The sequence below is a fragment of the Macaca mulatta genome, chromosome X (assembly GCF_049350105.2).
Source record: "Macaca mulatta isolate MMU2019108-1 chromosome X, T2T-MMU8v2.0, whole genome shotgun sequence".
Classification (NCBI taxonomy): domain Eukaryota; kingdom Metazoa; phylum Chordata; class Mammalia; order Primates; family Cercopithecidae; genus Macaca; species Macaca mulatta.
Window position 1 is genome coordinate 100,429,974 of NC_133426.1, and position 22,613 is coordinate 100,452,586.

The 22,613-nt window shown below is 34.1% G+C and overlaps 1 long non-coding RNA gene across 1 annotated transcript in view; it reads left to right on the forward strand.

Moving 5' to 3' along the window:
• Positions 1–22,613, forward strand: part of LOC114674925 (uncharacterized) — a 54,691-nt gene that overhangs the window by 19,538 nt on the left and 12,540 nt on the right. Inside the window, exon 2 of the long non-coding RNA XR_013412754.1 lies at positions 7,099–7,201. This is a non-coding gene — a long non-coding RNA (uncharacterized LOC114674925). The remainder of the gene's footprint in view (positions 1–7,098; positions 7,202–22,613) is intronic.

Below are 22,613 nucleotides of genomic sequence, written 5' to 3' on the forward strand. Positions count from 1 at the left end.
ATCTCCTGACCTCGTGATCACCGCCTCGGCCCCCCAAAGTGCTGGGATTACAGCCGTGAGCCACTGCGCCCAGCCTATTAATTAATTTTAAACCCTGAATATTTTCTTCCTGCACCCTGTTACAATGCAGAATCGCAGACTCTCTCTCTCTCTCTCTCTCTCTCTTTCTCTCTCTCTGTCTTCCCATGACATTCAATTATTTAGCATATTGACTTTTGCCTTTAGGCTTGACTCTTTAGCATTACAGAATAGCTACTGCAGTTGCAAATATCACATTGTCCTCACATTTCCTTATTACCTTTATCTATCTATCTATCTATCTATTTATTTATTTATTTATTTATGCTTTAAGTTCTAGGGTACATCCTTATTACCATTATTTAGAATGAGAACAGCTTTCTCAAAGTACCTGGGTGGAATTTTCTTTGTGTCTCATTGGCTATGACTTTGCCAATGAATATCGAAAGAAGATGAAATTACCGTGATTCACTTAAATTTATCAATATTCGTCTCCTGGGATGTGGAGAAGGCACCGCCTCCTTATTAAAGCACCTGGCTGTCCAGAGCCTGACCAAAATTAGGGCTTTGTTACTAAGGAGTGTACAGGGTTGGGTAGGATAGAAAATGGCTATTGTGAGATAAAAATATCTGCAATAGGGAGTTTAAATATGGTATTTTGGGAAAAAAGCCGCAAGTCTCTGCTTTTCAGCAAATAGCTGTTTGACATTAAGTATTTTCCTCAGTTTTCTCTTCAGTAAATAAGCAAGTTTGACTAAATCAGTGATATTATATGGTAACTGGCATGATATCTCAGAGGGAAATATCCAAAGTACCTTGGAGAATTTTTCAAAATGCATACCCAAATAGCATTCCTTCTCAGAATCATGAATTCTGAGATCCTTCTACCAAAATAAAGAATTGTTTTTGAGAGTAACTATTTTAACAGTCACGCTCTTCAAGTATACTGAGGCAAAAAGAATGAGAATTCTTGGAATAGATAATTTCTAGGTCTCCTATAAGTACTGTCCTACTTTGTGTGTATATTCTAAAACATAATGCGTTTCATAAAAGGGTTTATGTATTTTTATGTCAGTTAACAAAATGTAATTTAATGTATATTCTTAAAATATAGCTAAAATTCAATTTACAGGAATGCGTTTCTCTATAACCATTATCCTGAAGTTTGTCATATAGTTCTCGTATGTTTGATAAAATAGAACATTCCCAGAATTTTCCTGAAATACCAGTTCAGATAAAATAAAAACGACAAAATCAAATACTAGTTTCAAATACAATATTAGATATGAGGAATAATGCTGCAAATATAAAGCAGTAGATGACCTCTAAGGACTTGTTCAGTTCTAAAATTATTTATATCTAGGCAATCTTCAGGTAGTCACTTATGGAACTACAGATTATCAATAACAATCACGCAAAGAAAGTGTTTTAAACGTTCAATGTCATTCTTTGACCACAGAATCAGAAACAAATATCAAGTTGCAATGGTCTGTTGGTTTGAAAATGCTACACTAGGAGCTTTGGCCCAGTGCAATAAAGGTTCTTCAATATGTGGTGCCCAAAAGTCAAAGGTATAAAACTGAAGACAAAACAAAGAAGTGGCTAAGATGAAATGCCTGTTTTAAAATAAAAACAGACTGAGGAGAAAAAAGTTTCTCTACACGGTGGGTCTTCATGTAAAAATTTTATAATCTACTGTGTCACTATGTATGAGGCCATCTGAGAATTAACTGGTGTCTGAAACTTAATTGACTGATTGATCGATTAGCAGTTTTGTTTCACATTTGATCTTTTCTTTTTTTTTTTTAGCCTCCTTAAACCTAGAGGAAAAGAATTATTTGTAGAGGAAGGGGCTTAGAATTTAAAAGACTGGGTTTAAATCCAAGATCTAACATTTCATTAATGGAGTAACCTAAGGAAAGTCTTATTCTTTTCTGTGATTATTAGGGTAATAACATTTTTACGTCATGGTGCTGTTACGGAGAATAGTAAAATACTATATGGAAAAAGCATTATAGATGTGCTAGTTGTCACAATTTTCAGTTTAAAACCAAGAAACTCTATTATATATTAGCAATATGAGGACAACAATACTTGAAATTATATAGAATTTAAAAAATTGATATGTAATATTCATATTTTAGGGGTTCATGTGACATTTTGATATACAATGTGTAATGATCAAATCAAGGTAATTGACCAACTTCAAATTGTACCATAAGGCTATAGTGACCAAAACACCGTGGTACTGGTATAAACATAGATACATAGGCAAATGGAGCAGAATAGAGAACCTAGAAATAAAGCTGCACACCCACAACCAACTGATATTTTGACAAAGTATACAAAAACACAAACTGGAGAAAGAACACTCCATTCAATAAGTGGTGCTGGAAAAATTGGATAGCCACATGTAGAAGAATGAAACGGGATCTCTGTCTCTCACCATATACAAAAATTAATTCAAGATGGATTAAACACCTAAATCTAAGACCTGAAACCATAAATATTCTAGAAGAAAACCTAGGAAAACTTTTCTGGACATTAGCCTAGGCAAATAATTTAAGAGTAAGACCCCAAAAGCAGATGCAAGTAAAACAAAAATAAATAAATGAGACCTAATTAAACTAATTAAAGCTTCTGCACAGCAAAACAAATAATCATCAGAGTAAACAGATAAACTACAGAAAATATTTGCAAATTATGCATCTGACCAAAGGCTAATATACAGAATCTGTAAGGAGCTCAAACAAATAAGCAAGAACAAGACAAATACCTTCATTATAAAGAGGGCAAAGGACATGAATAGACATTTCTCAAAAGAAGATATGCAAATGATCAATGAACATATTAAAAAAGATTAACATCACTATCATCATGGAAATGCAAATTAAAGCCACAATGAAATACCATTTTACCCCAGTCAGTATGGCCATTATTAAAAAGCCAAAAACCCAATAGATATTGGCATGGATGTGGTGAAAAAGGAATGCTTATACACTGCCATGGGGAATGTAAATTAGTATTACCTCTATAGAAAATAGTAAGGACATTTCTCAAAGAACTAAAAGTAAATCTACCATTCAATTCAGCAATCCAACCACCGGGTATCTATTCAAAAGTAAAGAAGTCATTATATCAAAAAGACACCTGCATGCATATGTTTATTGCAGCAAAATTCACAATTGCAAAGATATGGAATCAACCTAAGTGCTCATCGACCAATGAGTAGATAAAGAAAATGTGAAATATGTGTGTGTGTCTGTGTGCATGTATGTGTGTGTGTGTGTGTGTGTGTGTGTATACCACGGAATACTACTCAGCCGTAGAAAAGAATGAAATAATGTATTTTGCAGCAACTTGGAGGCCATTATTCTAAGTGAAATAACTCAGCCATTGAAAATTAAATCACACATGTTCTCACTTATAAGTGGGAGCTAAGCTACTAAGCTGTGGGAACACAAAGGCATACAGAGTGGTATAATGGACATTGAAGATTCACAAGTGGTGAGGACAAGAGGGAGGTGAGGGATTAACGACTACCTATTGGGTGCAGTGTACACTACCCCGGTGATGGGTATATGAAAATCTTAAATTTCACCACTACACAACTCATCCGTGTAACCAAAAACCATTTGTACCCCTAAAGCCATTGAAATAAAAAATAAAATATAAAAAAGAAAAATAAAAGCACAGTTCCACATAAAGCAATACATAAAAAAGTAAATAAAATCCTGGTTCAACTTTGAACAATAAAAAATCATAATATTTGGAATGTCTATCATCCTGAACTTTTTACTTTACATATGGAACACTACAATTCTCTTCTAGCTAGTTTGAAATATACGATACATTATTGTTAACTATAATTTCCTTATTGTACTATTCAATATTAGAACTTATTCCTTCTATCTAAATGTATTTTTGTACCTGTTAACCAATTTCTCTTTATCCACCACTCCCCCATTCCCTTCCCTCCTCTAGTAACCACTATTCTGCTCTTTACCTCCATGACATCCACTCTTTTAGCTCCCACATATATAAGAAAATATGCAATATTTGTCTTTCTATGTCTGACCATCCCACATATATAAGAAAATATGCAATATTTGTCTTTCTATGTCTGACCATATTGCACTTAACATAATGATTTCCAGTTTCATCCGTGTTGTTGCAAATGAAAGTATTTCATTCTTTTTTATGGTCGAATAATATTTTATGATGAATATATACGATATTTTTATCTATTTATTTGTTAACGAACACTTAGGTTGGTTCAGTATCTTGGTTATGGTGAGTAGTGCTTCAATAAACATGAAAGTGCAGATATCTCTTCAATATGCTGATTTCTTTTCTTTTTGGATATATACCTACGAGTGAGATCACTCGATCATATGGTAGTTCTATTTTTGGTTTTCTGAGGACACTTAATATTGTTTATCACAATGGCTGTGTTATTCTACATTTCCACCAACAGTGGACAAACGTTCCCCTTTTTTTGCACCCTCATTAGCATTTGTTATCCTTTGTCTTTTTGATAATAGCCATTTTAGTTGGGGTGAAATGACATCTCATTGTGGTTTTGGTTTGAATTTTCCTGATGATTAGTGATGCTCAGTGTTTTTAAAATAGATCTTTTGTTTATTTGTATGCCATCTTTGGATAAGTGTCTATTGTAATCATTTGTGGATTATAAAATTGGATTATTGTGTTTTTGTTATTGAGTTGTTTGAGTTCCTTATATATTCTGATTTTTGTCCCTTTTCAGATGGATAGTTTTCAAATACTTTCTCCCATGTTGTTGTTTGTCGCTTCACTTTGTTGATGTCTCCTTTGCTGTGCAGAAGCTTTTTAGCTTGATGTAACCTGTCTCATGTGCTCATTTTTGCATCTGTTGCCTGGGCCTTTGAGGTATTACTCAACAAATCTTTGATGAGAGTAATGTTCTGTTACATTTCCCCAATGTTTTATTTTAATATTTTCATAGTTTCAGGTCTTACATTTAAGACTTTAATCCATTTTGAGTTGATATTTGTCTATGGTAAAGGATGGGGACCTGGTTTCATTCTTCTGTGTGTGGATATCCAGTTTTCCCATCACCATTTATTAAAGAGACTGTCTTTCTCCAATGTATGTTCTTAGCACCTATGTTGAAAATGAGTTGGCTGTTTAAGTGTATGGATTTATTTCTGGGTTATTTATTCTTTTCTGTTGCTCTACAAGTTTGTTTTTTGCCAGACATAATGCCAACTCTTTTGGTTACTGTGGCTTTGTCATATAATTGGAAATCAGGTAGAGTGATGTCTTCAGCTTTGGTTTTTTACTCAATACTTCTTTGGCTATTTGGGGTCTTCTTTGGTTCCATATTAATTTTACAATTGCATTTTCTATTTCTGTGAAGAATGTCATTGGTATTTTGAAAGAGACTGCATTGAACCTGTAGATTACCTTGCGTAGGATAGCCAATTTTACAATATTAAACACACAAGCATAGGATATCTTACCATTTTTTCTGTTCTCTTAAATTTTGTCCATCAGGGTTTTTTTAGTTTTTGTTATAGAGACCTTGCACTTATTCAGTTAAGTCTATTACCAGCATTTAATTTTGTTTGAGGCTATTTTAAGTGGGATTGCTTTTTATTTTTGTTTCAGATTGATCACTTTTAGCATATATAAATGTTACCAATTTTTCTATGTTGATTTTGTATCCTGAAGCTTTACTGAATTTGTTCATTAGTTCTAAGAGTATTTTGGTGGAGTTGTTAGGTTTTTCTTAGTATAAGATCATGTCATCAGCAAACAAGAATGATTTGACTTTTTTCTTTCTAATTTAGATGTTTTTATTTCTTTCTCTTGTCTAATGGCTCTGGTTAGAACTTCCAGTGTTATTTTGAATAGAAGTGGTAAAAATGGGCACCCTTATCCTATTAATTGGATATAATTTTAAATTATTGTCAAAAAGAAATCTTTGCAGTGTGTAGTAATATTGATGAGATTGTTTGCTTTTTTCCATTATAATTACACCCAAATAGTTGTCCATATGAATATCATACTAGAAATAATTTAGAATTAATAAATGGTATACATAGTGGCCACAGGAAAAAAGTTAAGTCTTAAAAAATGTCTTAGAAATCATATGATAGAATTGTGGATTAATTTATTTATTGAGAAATATTGTGAATGTTCAGTATTTTATTGATATTAGTCAATGTGGTCATTTAATATTAAGCTGATTTAATTTGTATAAAACGTCCACATTTTCAAAACTAGTATATTAGTACATATTAGAATATTGATTCAGTTCCCAATTGATACAATTAAATGTTTTATCATTCAAAGAGATAAACTGTTATAGCTCCATAACATTGAATTTAGAGTCCAGGTTGATATCTTTGATTTCCCAGTTATTATCTAGGGGATGGTGGGCAAATAGCTTAATTTCTGTTTTCGCAGGCTCTTTCTGAGGATTAAAAAAGTTAATAATCATAAAGGACTTTAGAACAGTACATGGCATATTGTGAGCATTCAGAAAATAATAACATTTATTTGTCTATTACTTTATTTATATGAAAATGGCTGTTGGAATGTAGCTAAACAAAAAATAAGAACAATATCTTTTAAAGCATCAGGACATTAAAAGGTATAGTCAATGCATCCATAAGTATAAATGAAAGGTGGGAATTTATTCTTATTCAATTGCTCAATTTAAAATATCCTTAGTGAAGTGAACTATTTTTATGCTACTAGTGAGAGTATAAATTAATAGTAGAATGTTTTGAATGAAATTTTAAGAATACTAACAGAAGCCTTAAAAATACCCATACCATTGACCCGGAAATTTATTTAACTTAGGAGGTTATACTAAGGAAACTGCAAGAAGACTTCTATGCTATGTGATGCAGTTTCACCACTGCCATCATTGTCTTTTCTATTGCTGCAGGTTATGTCATGCTCAACTATCACTCTCAACTATGGAGTCTCTTACCTGCTGAAATGCAGTCTCCCAAATCCCGAGGAATTAAAATTTCATTATCCTAACATCTTAATTTTATTGCTTGTGTCTCCCCTGGACCCCTTCAGGTTTCCAAGATCAAGAAAATAGAGTCCTGGCAGAGCAATACTTCAGGTCCTTGACTCCAATGCAGAGATCCGCAAATGTACACTGCTTGGCCTCCCCTGCTTGGTGAGTTGGTGTTCTGTGCCTTCTTATTAACAAGGTGACAGATTAGGAAAGAAGTGTAATTTCAATTGGCTTTTCTAATGTGATCTTTGTCAACTATATTTTGATATCTCACTGGTGAATGACAGGAGTCATGAAGGCATCTGTGATCTTTATGAGGCTGAATGTATCAACCTTCAAAACATGTTGGCAGCAGCATATGCCAAAAAAAGGGTATGGATACAGGGATACCAGTTCAGGCCTGTTACAGTATGTGAGGAGTGGTATTAGCTTAGCCTAGACTGCTGTTAGTGTAGAATAAGATAATTAAAAAATGTTAAGAAGTAATTTGGAAATAAATCAGCAAGACTTAGTTGATTAACTTGATGGCAAGAGTATGAGAATAGAAGGTCTTATCAGGTTATCAGAAATGACTTCTAGTTTTCTGATTCAAGAAATCTAGCTGTATAATGGTGACATTTCCATAGATGGGGAAGTTTACTGGGGAAAATAAGACAGAGATGAACAGTTGAATTTTAATTATTCTATTTGAGATTCACGTGAGTTTTCCAAGTAGGAATGTAAGATATGCAGTTGTATGTACTAATTAGGGTAGATTTCTAAGTCTAAGATGTAAAATTGAGATACATCAGCAAATAGATGGTATACAAAGCTATAGGAGTAGATAAGGTAGCTAAGGAATAGTTGTGAGCACGAGAGGAAAATAGGGCTTAACATACAGTCTTGAGTAATTTTAACAATAATGTGTCAGATATAACAGAAGAGGATGAACTGGCAAAGGACATTAAAATAAACAGATAAAAAGATAAGAGGAAATTCAGGAGAGTGCGATTTACTAGAATCCAAGAGCAAAGAATGCTTTAAGAACAACATTGTAAATACTGTCAAATGTTTAAAGGCCAAGACCAGGCCAACTGAACTGAGTATAATGATATGACTATCATTGGTGAAGGTAGTATGATAAGTTTTAGTAGAATATTGGGAACAGACGTCAAATGAGTTGGTGAAATATTGTTCAAGAGGTAAAAATGGCAACAAAGAGTGCAGAAAACTCCTTCTACAAGTTAGGCTATGAAGGGCAGGAGATGGAGCAGTAGGTGGGAGAGGACATTGAATCCAAGCAGTTACCATTATTTAAAAAGAAAGAGTAGGCAAATGGGCAGCACAGAAGAAGAAGCTGAAAATACAGGGATGGGGTAAAAACTGATAAGACCTCTGGATCTCTGATAAATGAGAGAGAAGGATCGAGGGACAAAGGATCAAGAGTATAGATGTTGTAATCATGCTTCTATTTAGTTTTCTCCCATGATTCTCGCAATAATTTTCTCACCATTCCTCTTTCTTATGACCAACTAAGAATTCCGTTATTCTGGTCTGTAAAGTTTGTGTGTACTATGCTCTTGTGACTCCTACAAAGTTAGAATGATAGAGTCTTTAGAAGATGGGCTTTGGAACCAGTCAGGCCCACTTTGACTCATTTTTTCCACTCCTTTATTATTGCTTAAACTTGGGCAAGTTGAAAAATCTTAAAGTTTCTTCATATTTAAAACATGAACAAAAATAACTAACTACCAGGAATAATGTATTAAATAAGATAATGCATGTGAAACACTTAGCACAATATCTGATATATAGTAAGTTTTTGTTCCATGCGATGCAATAGACTTGCTGCCAGCTCCCAATAATGGCATCTTGGCAAAGCCAGTTGTGAACCTGAATTGTAAATATATTAACTGCATCCCTATTACATCCACATTTTAAACAGTTTGCAACCTTGTGGGCCAAACTGAAATCACCAAATATATTTTATTTATTCCACAGAATCTAAAAAATACTTTACATTTTTGCCAGCATTTAAAAGTCAGGAGATTTTACATATATATTTGGATTTTTAACTTCTCATGAACATTGGTAGATTTGCACTTATGTATGAAAACACAAGATCATGCTAATAGCTTCATTAGTTCTGTTTACCTGCTTTACCGCTGAAGGCACTAGAGTTTACAGCCCCTATAATAAGACATCCCTAAACCTTGAGGCTGTTGCTCAGCAAGAGATCAAATTCATGCCTTTAGCAAAGTTTTCGTAGACATTCATTCAGCTATTTGTAAAATAATTGAGAACAAACCTCTATTTTAAACTGTATTTTGGTCTAATATATATAATTTACAAATAAAAAAATATCAGAAATCAAATTCTCTCCTTAGACACGTATTTTTATCTGGAGTATTTGCAAGTAGGAGGACTGACAAGAGAGAAATAACCTTATTTTTATATTTTAAAGCTAGCTATGAATATCATTTAATTTTTTTTCTCCTAACTACAATTTTAAGTTCAGGTGCTACATGTGCAGGTTTGTTACATGGGTAAATTGTGTGTCGTGGGGTTTTCTTGTACAAATGATTTTATCATCCAGGTACTGAGCATAGTATCCAATAGGTAGTTTTTTGATCCTCACCCTTCTCACAGTCTCTATCCTCAAGTAATAGCTAGTGTCTACTGTTTCCCTCTTTGTGTCCGTGTGTACTCAATATTTAACTCCCACTTATAAAGGAGAACACGCAGTATTTGGTTTCCTGTTCCTGCTTTAATTGGGTTAGGATAATGGCCTCCAGTTGCATCCATGTTGCCGCAAAGGACGGGATTTTATTCCTTTTTATGGCTGCATAGTAGATACATGCATGCGTTTGTTCATTGCAGCACTTTTCACTATCACAAAAATGTGGAATCAACCTAGATGGCCATTAATGGTGGACTGGATAAAGAAAATGTGGTACACATACACCAGTAAATAACTTTAGACTTTGATTAAAAATAATCTCTTCAACATCCTGATCTACCTTCATGTCTAGATTTAAAATAACTTTTATAGGGTCAGTCAGGAAAGCACTTCACCAAAATTAAAGCTCAGAAATAACGTATCAAAATGTTCAGGCCTATTGCCCATCTTACTATCTACTGTAAAGTGACCACTTTCCAATAAATGACCCTCATCGAGTGAGAGCAGAGAGACCAAAGGTTACGTGAGCTTTTCTTTTATTTGATAAATGGTGTCTAATATTATATCCAGCAATCTTCTTCTGTCAGTTTTGCTGCTAGGCAATGACCAGTGCCTTGGGAAATCAATAATACTGTTCAAGTTTATTTTAATTAGAAAATTGTTACAGTTTATTCCTTAATAATAGATGGCTGTCATACTTAATACCTACATATTAAAATTAAAAATCAGTAGAGTCTTTTCAACTATGAAAACATATTCGCCTACCTCACACTAATATTCTTAAATTAGGGGAGTCAATCATATGTATATGCCAGAGAAACAAAAGGAATAATATTACCTAGAACCCTTTGTGGTTCTGTTTTTCCAACACTTGTTACCAAGTCTCTGAATTGAATTTCCATGTCTTGAAATATCTAAGGTAGTTTCTATTTTCCTGATCAGGTACTGACTAATAATTCCAATGACAACAGTAAGTAGGTATAGCGGCAAGGAAGTGTTAGTGATATGGTTTGGGTCTGTGTCCCCACACAAATTTTATGTGGAATAATAATGCCCAATGTTGGAAGACGGGCCTGGTGGGAGGCGACTGAATCATGGGAGTGGATTTTCCCCTTGTTCTTGTAATAGAGAGTGAGTTCTCACAAGATCTGATTGTTTAAAAGTGTATACTATCTCCCCCTTCTCTATCTCTTCCTCCTGCTCATTCCACGTAAGTCATGTCTGCTTTCCCTTACCTTTCTGCCAGGATTGTAAGTTTCCCTAGGCCTCCTCGGCCATGCTCTCCATACAGCCTGCAGAACTGTGAACCAGTTAAACCTCTTTTGTCTATAAATTACCTAGTTTCAGGTATTTTTGTATAGCAGTGCAATAACAGACTAATACAGTTAGTTACAGTGAAATGCCTCCTACCACCATTTAAACACTGATTTTCTACTTTAATCTCACCACATGCATACAAATAAACATATACAAATTAGAACTACTGTATATAAAATGGTGAGTCTCAGATATCAACACTGGTCAAGTCTATTCATAGCCAAGAAATATAAAATCTTAGCTATCAGACTTTCAACATTTCTAGTTCCATTTGTAAGAACATATCAGGTTATTTTAAACTGATATCACTTAGTATTTTGCTCATCTAGCTCATATTGTTTTGACTCAAAGCACAGAAAACAACCTAAGTATGATTTAATTTCCAGTGTTTGGTTACTACTGGAAACAACGTGCCAAAAATAATTAAAATTAATACCAGATGTTTTTGGAGTTGAATTAATATAGTATTTTTAAAATTTAGATTTGTTTTGTGTTTGGCTTAATTACAAGGAGAGAATGCATTGATAATACCAACACAAATATGTTATTTTGCATGATAGTAAGTAAGTCAATGATCTGGAATCTTGTTCCCCAGGTCTTGGGTGTCTGTGACTAGTTTTAGTCAGACTTTCAGGTCCTGATTATATCTGGACAAGAATGTATGTTTGAATTGTAAAGGGATCTCCAGATTCTAGAATATGGTATTTCAAAGTCAGATATTGCAAAACTCTAGCCAGCTTTCCCCTAGACAACATTGCTAGAGGGGTATGACAGTGGGGAAAACTACATTGACATGAACTTGTTTACTGTTTTTGTTTTACTTCAAAACAAACGAAGACAGGAGAAATATGAATTGAGAGGATACAGAAAACATAGACTAATGGATTTGAATATATATTGCTTAATGTTTGTCCAGTGTTTTAAGACTAAGCCTGGTAAAAAACACAAAGTTAATAGTATCTTCTTTTTTAAGAACATATCAGAGAGGGCAGTGTGCTCTTAAGTAAGAAGATACATTAACTGTGTGTTAGTAATACTCAGTATGATAGTAATGCGTACCAAAGTGCTAAATCTCTAGAATCCTACACGTATCCAATGATTTTCAAGAGGCAAACAGGTATGTTGTGCAAATTGAAAACAAAAAGATATTCAAGCAGAGTTTCAAGGATATTGGGGAAATATTTGAAAATGATAGACTTCACTTTATTAAAATTCTTGATTTTACTGTGGTAAGAATACAACATGAGATCTAACCCTTTGGTGGACTTTCAAGTGTACAATACAGTATTGTTAACCATAGGTACAATGTTGTACCTATAGTTAGGTTCAGATCTCTAGAACTTATTCATCTTGCATAATTGAAATTTTATACCCATTGATAAGCAACTTCCTGTTGTCCCCTTCTCCAAGCCCCTAGCAACCAACATCCCCCTCTCAGCTTCCAGGAGTTTGACCATTTTCGAAACCTCATGTAAGAGGAATCAGTGTTTGTCTTTCTGTGACTAGTGAATTTAACTTAGCAAAATGTTCTCGAGTTTCATCTGTGTTGCCATATATTGCACGATTTCCTTATTTTCTTAAACGGAATAATAATAATGTTCCATTATATGTAGAAGCTACATTTTCTTTTTCTGTTCATCCATTAAGGGGCATTGAGGTTGTTTCCATATCTTGGCTATTGCAAATAGTGCTGCAATAAACATGGGAGTTTAGATCCGGATTTCAATTATTCTGGATATATATCCTGAAGTCGGATTGATGAATCATATAATAATCATATTTGTCAGATTTTATGTAATGTCCACTTTGTTTTTCACAGTTGCTGTGCTATTTTGGATTCTCATCAACAGTGTCCATGGGTTCCCTTTTCCCTGCACCCTCATCAACATTTATCTCTTGTCTTTTTTTAATAGTCATCCTGATAGATGCAAAAAATAATTGTCAAGAGCAATATCAAGAAGTTTTTTCTCTATTTTCTCTTTTAGGATTTTTTTGTGGTTTCATATCTCACATTTAAGTCTTTAATTCATTTTGAGTTGGTTTTTATATGTTGTAATCTACTTCTATTCTTCTGAATGTGGATATCTATTTATCCCATCACCATTCATTAAAGGGACTACCTTTTCACCATTGTGTATTCGTGGTACCCTTGGCAAAGATTAGTCAAAGACACAGGTGTGGGTTTATTTCTGGGCTCCCTATTCCATTCCACTAGTTTATATGTCTGTTTTAATGCACTGTCATAGTATTTTGATTACTATAACTTTGTAATATAGTTTGAAATCAAGGAGTGTGGTGCCTGCAGCATTGTTTTTTCTTGTTAATATTGCTTTGGCTTTCTGGCATCTTTTGTGGTGCCATAAGAATTGTAGGGTTTTTAAAAATATCTGTGAAAAAGTCATTAAATTTTTGATATTGTATTTTATCTGTAGATCATTTTGAGTAGTGCAAACATTTTAATGATAATAATTCTTCCAATCCATGTTCATGGAATATCTTTTCATCTATTTGTGGCTTCTTTCATTTTATTTCATCAATGTCTTATAGTTTCCAGAGTACAAATCTCTCACCTTCTTAGTCAAATTTATCCCTAAGTATTTTATCATATTTATGCCATTGTAAATGGGATCATTTTCTTAATGTATTTTTCAGATAGTTTGTTGTTAGTATATAGATGTCAGGTAATTCATATATCTCTGTTTCTTCAGGGTCAGGTTCTGGAGTTTTATCTTGTTCCTTTGTTCGAATCTTGCTTTCCTTTTCTTCAGTTTTCCTAACTCTTTGTGTCTGTGTTTAAGCATTAGAAAAAAACACTACCTATCCCAGTCTGACAATTGGCTTCGTACAGGAAGAAACCTTCACCAGTGAATGCAACCAATGCTTCTGTGGGCTTGCCAAACCTTATACTAGTCCAAATCAACTTTGTTCTTAAGGGCCTGCTAGTATATACAGCATGTCATACCCTGTTGGTATTTTAAGACAAGTGAAACAGGAACCAATCCCTTGTTTAACATTCAGAGAAATTAGAATATTGGATGTGCAGAACTACTCATTTCCTTCTCAGGGATAAACTGGGACCTGGAGTTTTTTTCCTGCTTGTTTTTTTCTCGGCCGTGGGCAGGGGTTGTGGCAACTGCTTGCATGCTCCTTCAAACCACCTTCTTTGTTCTTAGTGATCCCAAGGTATTTAGAATACGTGATGCCCCATGAGTGCTCCAAGACAGGCAACACAAACTAGTCTTCTTGGGTAGCACCTGAAGAAGTTGGAACATTGGATGTGTAGTCTAACTTTTTACTTGCCCAGGTATAACCTGGGAGCTTAATCTGTGCTGAACTGAGGAGAGGAACTGTGGTGGTTGCCCTCACACTCTATTTATTCATTCATTCATTCATTCATTCATTCATTCATTCATTCATTTTGAGACAAAGTCTCACTCTTATCACCCAGGCTGGAGTGCAATGGCATGATCTTGGCTCACTGCAACCTACGCCTCCTGGGTTCAAGTGATTCTCCTGCTTCAGCTTCCTGAGTAGCTGGGATTACAGGCACCTGCCACCATGCCTGGCTAATTTTTATATTTTTAGTACAGATGGGGTTTCACCATGTTGACCAGGCTGGTCTCGAAATCCTGACCTCAGGTCATCTGCCCGCCTCGGCCTCCCAAAATGCTGGGATTACATGTGTGAGCCACCACGCCTGGCTACTCTCACACTATTTCAAACCATTGCCTTTGTTCTCTGTAGTCCTAGGAATCTATGGTCTGCCTAGTCCAAGACAAGTGGGATGGATGATAGCCCCTTGGGTAGCCCCTGGAATAGATGGGATGTTTGATATGTTGTCCAACTCAGGAAGAAGCTGGAAGCTGAATGTTTCCTCCTGATCATGTGGCACTGTGCCAGGGGTGGGGATTGTGGTGAGAAGGTCTTTCTAAATTTTCTATAGGTTGCAACGTAGCTGGTTTTGCACTCACCCATGGTGTAGGAACTTGTCAACCAGTTTCTGAATTTCTTACAAAAGAAACAAATCCGTGTATTTATCTTGAATTAATGTGTCTGTGGGGTAAGGAGTGGCCACAGCTTTCTATTCCATCATCGTTCTGATGTTAGTCGCTAGACATTCTTTTTTGTCAAGTAAAGGTAGGGGATCTGCTTTGGTTTCCTTAATACCCACAATTTCTCTATCTTCTTGATAGATATAGAAATAATTCATATATACTTGTAGCAAGTAACCAACCATTCAATGGGAACACAAATAGAACACATTTTACATCTATTACATAATAAAATCCATGAATAATCTTAGATATAACAATTTTGGAGAAGAATGTTTTGCGTCTAATGCTTCTTTAGAACATTAGAAGAGGCACTTTAGATGAACCTGTAGAAAACACAGCTTTTAATCTTGTTAGATCCTAATGACAGATGTGTCTAAGTAGATTCAATAATCAGATACACAGTAAAATATATATGTATATATTTAACTTAGATCCCAAGAAAAACAACAAAATGTACATATAATTTACTATGCCTAAAGAAATTACAATGTAAATTGGGCTAACTGAAATTTAAGTGAGCATCGGAGGAGCTATTTCATGTAAATTTGGAACCAGCAGAAGTTAGTTTGGGAACTCGTTTTCACATGAATATAACGGAATCACATATACCTAATATTAAATATACATAGATATATAGTTTATTACTAATATGAATATAACTGAATTATATATTTCTAATATTAGCTTATTTATATTAATTTGTGGGTGGAACATTCAGAAAGGAATTCATTCACTTGTCTTTTATAGTTATCTGTATGCATAACCTGTTAACTAATTCATTTTATATTGCATTTTAAAAATCACATACGTAAAATAACCATTTTATTGTCTCTGTGTGAAGACAGATCAGTTGGCCTTTTCAGTTCTGCTACATAGATATAGTTGGACATAAATTAAGGATGAAGGAGAAAAGCATGAGAGGGTGAGAAATAGAGTCAAACAGGTTTCTTCTCTCTGGTGTGACACTAAATTTTTATGATTATACTTTTCCTTTTATTATTTTTCTGATTAAAAATTTTTATACACAGTTTTTAGAAAAATATCGAACAACAGTGAAATCTAGAAAAAAATCACACTGTCATATTTGTACATTTATTTGCACATATATTATTTTTTGTCATTTTCTTCTATGAATGTTTAATATTGCTGCAATTATACCATATTGACCGTATATAGTGGTCTTCCCCAAATCCCCCATTGTAAAAAATTCTCCAATAAAATATTGCATTTAAAGCAAATAGTAACATGCCTAGTTTATTGTAATCACGCAATACGTACTGTAAGATATTTTCTAGTTCTTCTTCCAAATCACTGTGAATTCTTTGTAAACATTTGAATAGTTTTGAAATCTTCCATAATTTACCTTAACACTTCCTTTTTATTGGATATGCTTGCTGTTTACAGTGTGTTCTAATGGTATTGCCAAAGCAATCTTGGTATCTCTGATAATTATCTTAGATTTGTAAATTATGTTGACCAAAATCAAGTGTATATACTTCCTGATATAGTTTGGATGTGTGTCCGTGCCCAAATCCCAGATTGTACTGTAATCCCCAATGTTAGAATTGGGGCCTGGTGGGAGGTGATTGGATCATGTGGGCAGCTTTCTCTTGAAAAGTTTAGCACCATCCCACTTGGTACTGTCCTCACGATAGTGAGTTCCTTCTCATGAGACCTAGTTGTTCAAAAGTGTGTAGCACCTGCCACTTTGCCCTATGGCTCCTACTTTTGCCATGTAACATGCTTGCTCCACCTTTGCTTTTCACCATGATTCTAAGTTTCCTGAGGTCTCCCAAGAAGCTGAGCAGATGCCAGAGCTGTTCTTCCTGAACAGTCTGAGGAACCATGAGCCAGTTAAATGTTTTTCCTTATAAATTATCCAGTCTCAGGCATTTCTTTATAGCAATGAAAGAACAGCCTAATACAGAAGATTGGTGCTGAGGGATGGGGCATTGCTATGAAGATACCTGAAAATGTGGAATCAGCTTTGGAACTGGGTAACAGGCAGAGGTTGGAAGAGTTTGGGGAACTCAGAAGAAGACAAAGAGATGAGGTAAAATTTAGAACTTCTTAGATACTGGATGCATGGTTGTGACCAAAATGCTCATAGTGATATGGACAGTGAAGTACAGGTTGATGAGGTCTTAGGTGGAAATGAGAAACTTATTGGGAACTGAAGCAATGGCGAGTTTTGTTATGCCTTAGCAAAGAACCTGGCTGTATTGTGCCCCTACTTTAGATATCTGTGGAACTTTGAACTTGAGAGTGATGATTTACAGTATCTGGTGGAAGAAATTTTTTAATAAATTACCCAGTTTCAGGTATTTCTTTATAGCAATGTAAGAATGGCCTAATATGTTTTCTTAATATAGGCCTCTGATAGGATTTAAAATGTCAAACATATAAGCCTTTTTCTGTTCTTAATTCATATTGACAAATTGCTTTAGAGGAAGGTTGTTTCAGTTTATATTCCTAGCAACAGGGAGTATCTATTTTTACTATAACCTTATCAGGCTTGAATATTGTCATTAGAAAAAAAACTTTGCTAAATTAATAAACATATTTGATTCTATTTATTTATTTATTTTTATTTTGCCCACACTACACAAATATACTATATTTGACTCTCAAACCAGTGTACCTTATACTACTTTGTTTTGGCTTTGGGATGGCTAAAGAGATTATTACTTAGTAGTTTTACAAGCAAATTGATTTTGATATATGCCATTAATAATTTTACATTTAGGTGAACTATTTTAGGTACAAAATAAGCATGAGTCCTCATATGCTGCAGGTATTCAAAATAATCATTCCTCTCTAGCCACAGAATGTTAGACTGAAATATCTTCAAGGCCCCAGGCAATTAAGGTAAAGGAGTAAAGCAGAAAATACAAAGTGGTAAGAAGGGTTTGGACCTGTGATACATTGGAGAGTGCGTGCCCACTTAAGGGCATTCAACTCATATATATATGTATATATATATGCACACTCTAAAGAAAACATGTCTGCAAGTTGTGAGTTTACATTTCTATGAACATTAGGGAATCATAACTTTTTAAAAATAGTCTGAATCATAATGCTGAAATGAGCATCTCAAGACTGAGATTTGCCAAATAGCTACATTCTTCACCTTGATTATCTCTTTCTGACTCCATATATCCAAGTGGGGTCATGAAAACAAAAAACAAAAACTAAAACAAAAAAATACGTATACCATTATCACACCAAAGTTTCATTTCTCAATCAACCTATGTCATCTCTAGAGGAAAACTGCTCTTCTTAGCTTTTGGCCTTTAATATCTAGATAGATTGCAGCTACCTGTAGTCTCCCTATGGTGGCATTTCATTGGCATGTTTGTGCTTTTGAACAAAAGAAAAGCAGCTGTGGGCATCCTTTGTCTCACACATAGTGATCAAGCGCTTACACACTTCTTCATTCCATCCTGTGAATTCCTCAACCCTTTAATTTTAGATACGACTCACATCCACAACTCATTAAGAAGACAGTTGGTTGAACATAATACTCATTATAGTTAATTGACCTTGTTTTTGAATATTTTCTATTTCTTTCTAACATTTTAGTCAAATTTACCTATATTCAAAATGAATACACAGTAAAACTGGTTTTGTTGATTAAAGATAATGTGTTGTTGATTACAAAATGTTTATGAAGGAAGAATATTTTGTTCTTTTCCATGCATAGAAAATTAGCTGAGATTAGGAGTCGACACTGTAAGTGTAGTGTCAGGTAAAATGAGAGAGAATTCTGTGTCAGGACAAGGAGGGGACTTGGGAGCTGTCCCTGAACCAAAGATTTCTTGGGTCTATACAACAGTTTTAACTTCATGTTGTATTAACTATTCTTTTTAGAAATAGTAATGATAATAAGAACTTGAAATAAAAATATATCAGAAAATAAAGTTATTTTATGCCAATGAAATTGACAGGGAAAGATTTTGTGTATTGTTAAATATTGTTATTTCCAACAGACCCAAGCCTCCTTGTTGCCAAGAAAACATAATACTTTGCACAAAAGAGGTTTTATAGTAAGGGTTCTTAATTTTTATATAGTCAAGGCATAAATGGAATTTGGAAGGATTATGAACTACCTGAAATGAAATGTTATGCAAAACTCTGTTTTTTCATATCTATAAATCACCCTGCCTGGAGAAAGAATTGATAGGTGTCAGCTTCTCAAAATACTCTATAAGATAGGAAAGATTTGGAACTATAGCTTTGTAAGAACAAAATCATCTGCAAAGCAACCGAGGACGGACACCAATGCCCACTTAACAAAACATCTATCCATCAACATAGGCTCCAGAACCCATAGGTTCACCTTATACCAATGGTTTTCTGATGCATATATGAAAAAGACCTTGCTTTTTGCTTAGTTCTAGTATGTAGGTGTATTCTAATCGATATAAAAATAAAAACAAGAATTCTCTGGATCCATCCAAGAACCTTGCTCCACTGGACTTATACTTTTAAAAAAGTGCCACAAACACCTGTGAAATGAATAAAACACTGGCCACATCATATTGCATCTACTTTGTGATTGACCATATTTTTCAAATTAAACACCATGTGCTATTATTGTTTGGAGATTTCTTTGATTTAGATCATGTGTAAGGATACTACAGCATGGCATAGTGGCAAAAAACAAAGGCTTTGTCACCAGACATGGATTCATATCCTTTGTCTATTAATTGGCAATTTTAAATAGGAATAATATTGCTCACTTCATAAGACTTTTCTTAGAATTTTAGAGACAAGATGTGAAAAATCTTAGTGCTGTGTCTCACACATCATAAATATTCAATAATAGGTAGTAAGTACATCCTAGATAGCAGGAATCTTGTCTTCCTTGTGAAATTGTCAACAGTGACTAGAATACATTGTCTTCCAGTCACGTATTTTATACAGCAATTACCTGGATTTCTCCATGTAGTGGCCAAAATAAGGTAACTAACCTTCGCAAAGTTGTATTTGTAATTCATGTGTGAGGAGGATAAAGTTGAACACTTCAGCTATAGAAGATTCTAATTTATTAAAATATACTTATTCAAATTCCATAAAACTCATGAGGTTTTGTGTGTGTCTACATTTCAAAAGTGCAGCTTATGTTCTATAAAGTAGTGTTTATATATCAATATGTGGTGGTACCTTTTACACTGAAATGAGGACTTGTCTTTCAAGACAAATAAAAAACATGAATTTCGAGTAGTGTTATAAGACTGATGAGCATTCTTGTAAATGTGGTCATTGTCACAAATGCATGTTGCATAAATAGCAATTTCCTGACTTTTATGATGTGGGTTTTGACCCACAGAGTTTAATACCATGCTAGAATGAGCAAGAAATAAATAAGATTTTATATTATAAGCCTAAGTCTTTTGAATAATAATCTTTCATTTGACATAAACTTGTTATTATGCCCATTTCAATGACATCTAAAATGTAAGACAAATGTCTGAAGCTATTATTAAGTGCACTATAGCAGTTTTGTTATATGAAAAGGTGATTTGAGATTTGTTGTATACATTTAAAGTTAGGTATATATATATATGTGTGTGTGTATATGTGTGTGTGTATGTGTGTGTGTGCGTGTGTGTGTATATACATAACATGGAAAAATAAATTACCTTTCTCTTATAGCACTGAAACTTGGAATGCAATTTACAAAGGTAATTATCCAATTTATCACAAATACCAAACAGGTCAATGATTTTGGTAATTATTAAGACAACACAATTTTTGCTTTACAATGCAAAACTTGTTTGCTGAACTGGAGATTATCAAAATTACTTACAATATACTCATTAACAAAGCATGAGAAAATTAGACTGTTAACAAAACAATTAATTGAACTTACTAAAGCTTTTAAATTAGTTTGGTTTATTAGCATTTCTTTGAGGTTAATGATGTGGTCTTTTTTTGACAAGAAGAGACAATTTAAAAATTTAGAAGAAAATTAATCTGTTTAGAAATAACCAAGACTCCCTAACTGGTAAACAACAACTTATTCTTCTGACATAAATACTGTTAAAAAACAAAAAACAAAAACCCTGAACACACTAAATTGATATATTTGTACTCTTTGTTAAACATTTTGCCAACCAAAACTTTTTTTTGTATTTTGAATAACTTGGAAGTTCAAGAAGTCTGTGCTAATGTGTTTTTCTGATGCTACCAGGGAAATACATAGAAGAAATTGCTTTTTAGACCAGTTCAATCTTCTGACTAGGGCAAGCATTTTGCAATCTGTTATACACTCTACAGTGCCTGTGGAGTTCATTTTCTCTCTCTAGAGTTAAACCCTGCTTAGAGTCACCTATAATAGGAGCTTTTGCTCTTTGCTCTTTGACTTGCAATTGGAAAAGTGCTTGGTTTTATTCGTAAAAATGCTTCCTCCTTCTCAATTATATTTTTATTTATTTATGTATTTTAGTGCAGAAATAAAAACTATAAATAGATATTTATGATGTACAATATGATGTTTAGAAATATGTAAATAGTGTAGAATGGCTACATGAAGCTATTTAACAAATGCATTGCCCCAAATACTTATTATTTTTGTGGTCAGAACACTTAAAATTTACCTTTAGCAATTTTCAAGTATATAAAACATTGTTATTAACTATACTTGCCAAGTTGTACAATAGATATATTTAATTTATTCTTTCTATCTAACTAAAATTTTATACTTTCTCTCACCTTTTTGTCTTCTTTTGAGCCCTTTGAACTCTTCCAGTCTCTGCACATTACTGACTACCAAAGTCACTTTCAATTGTTAAGTACTTTTATAGAACACCCCATTCCTGATAACAAATGTTCTGTCTTAGTCCACTGAGTTACTTTAAAGTAATACCTGAAGCTGAGATTTAGAATGAAAAAAGTTTATTTGACTCACAGTTCTAAAGGCTGTACAGGAAGCATGACACTGGCATCTACATGGCTTCCGGTGAGGGCCCCAGGCTACTTCCACTCATGGTGGAAGTGAAGGGGAGCCAGCATGTTCACAGATCACTTAACAAGAAAGGAAGCAATAGAGGGAGGGGGATATGCCATGCTCTTTTAAACAATTAGCTCTCATGAGAACTATTAAGAGTGAGAACGCACTCACCCCCAAGGGAGAGCATTAATCTATTTATGAGGGGGATATGCTGCCATGACCCAAACACCTCCCACTAGGCCCCATCTCCCAACCCTGCCACAACATTGATTATATTTCAGTATGAGATTTCGAGGGGACACTCATCCAAACTATAGCAAGTATTCTTGGTTGCCTTTTTATTTCCTTCAACAGTTTGAATATATCATTCCACTCCCTCTTGGCCTGTATAGTCTCTGCTGAGAAATCCATTGCTAGCCTTATTAGAACTATTTAAGATGTTACCTGCCTTTTTATCTTCATGCTTTCAGGAGCCTTTCTTTGTCTTTAGTTTTAGATAGTTCCATTACAATATATCTTAATTTATTCTTGTTTGAATTGAATCTGATTGGATAACTTTTGCCTTCCTATACCTGTATATTTATACGT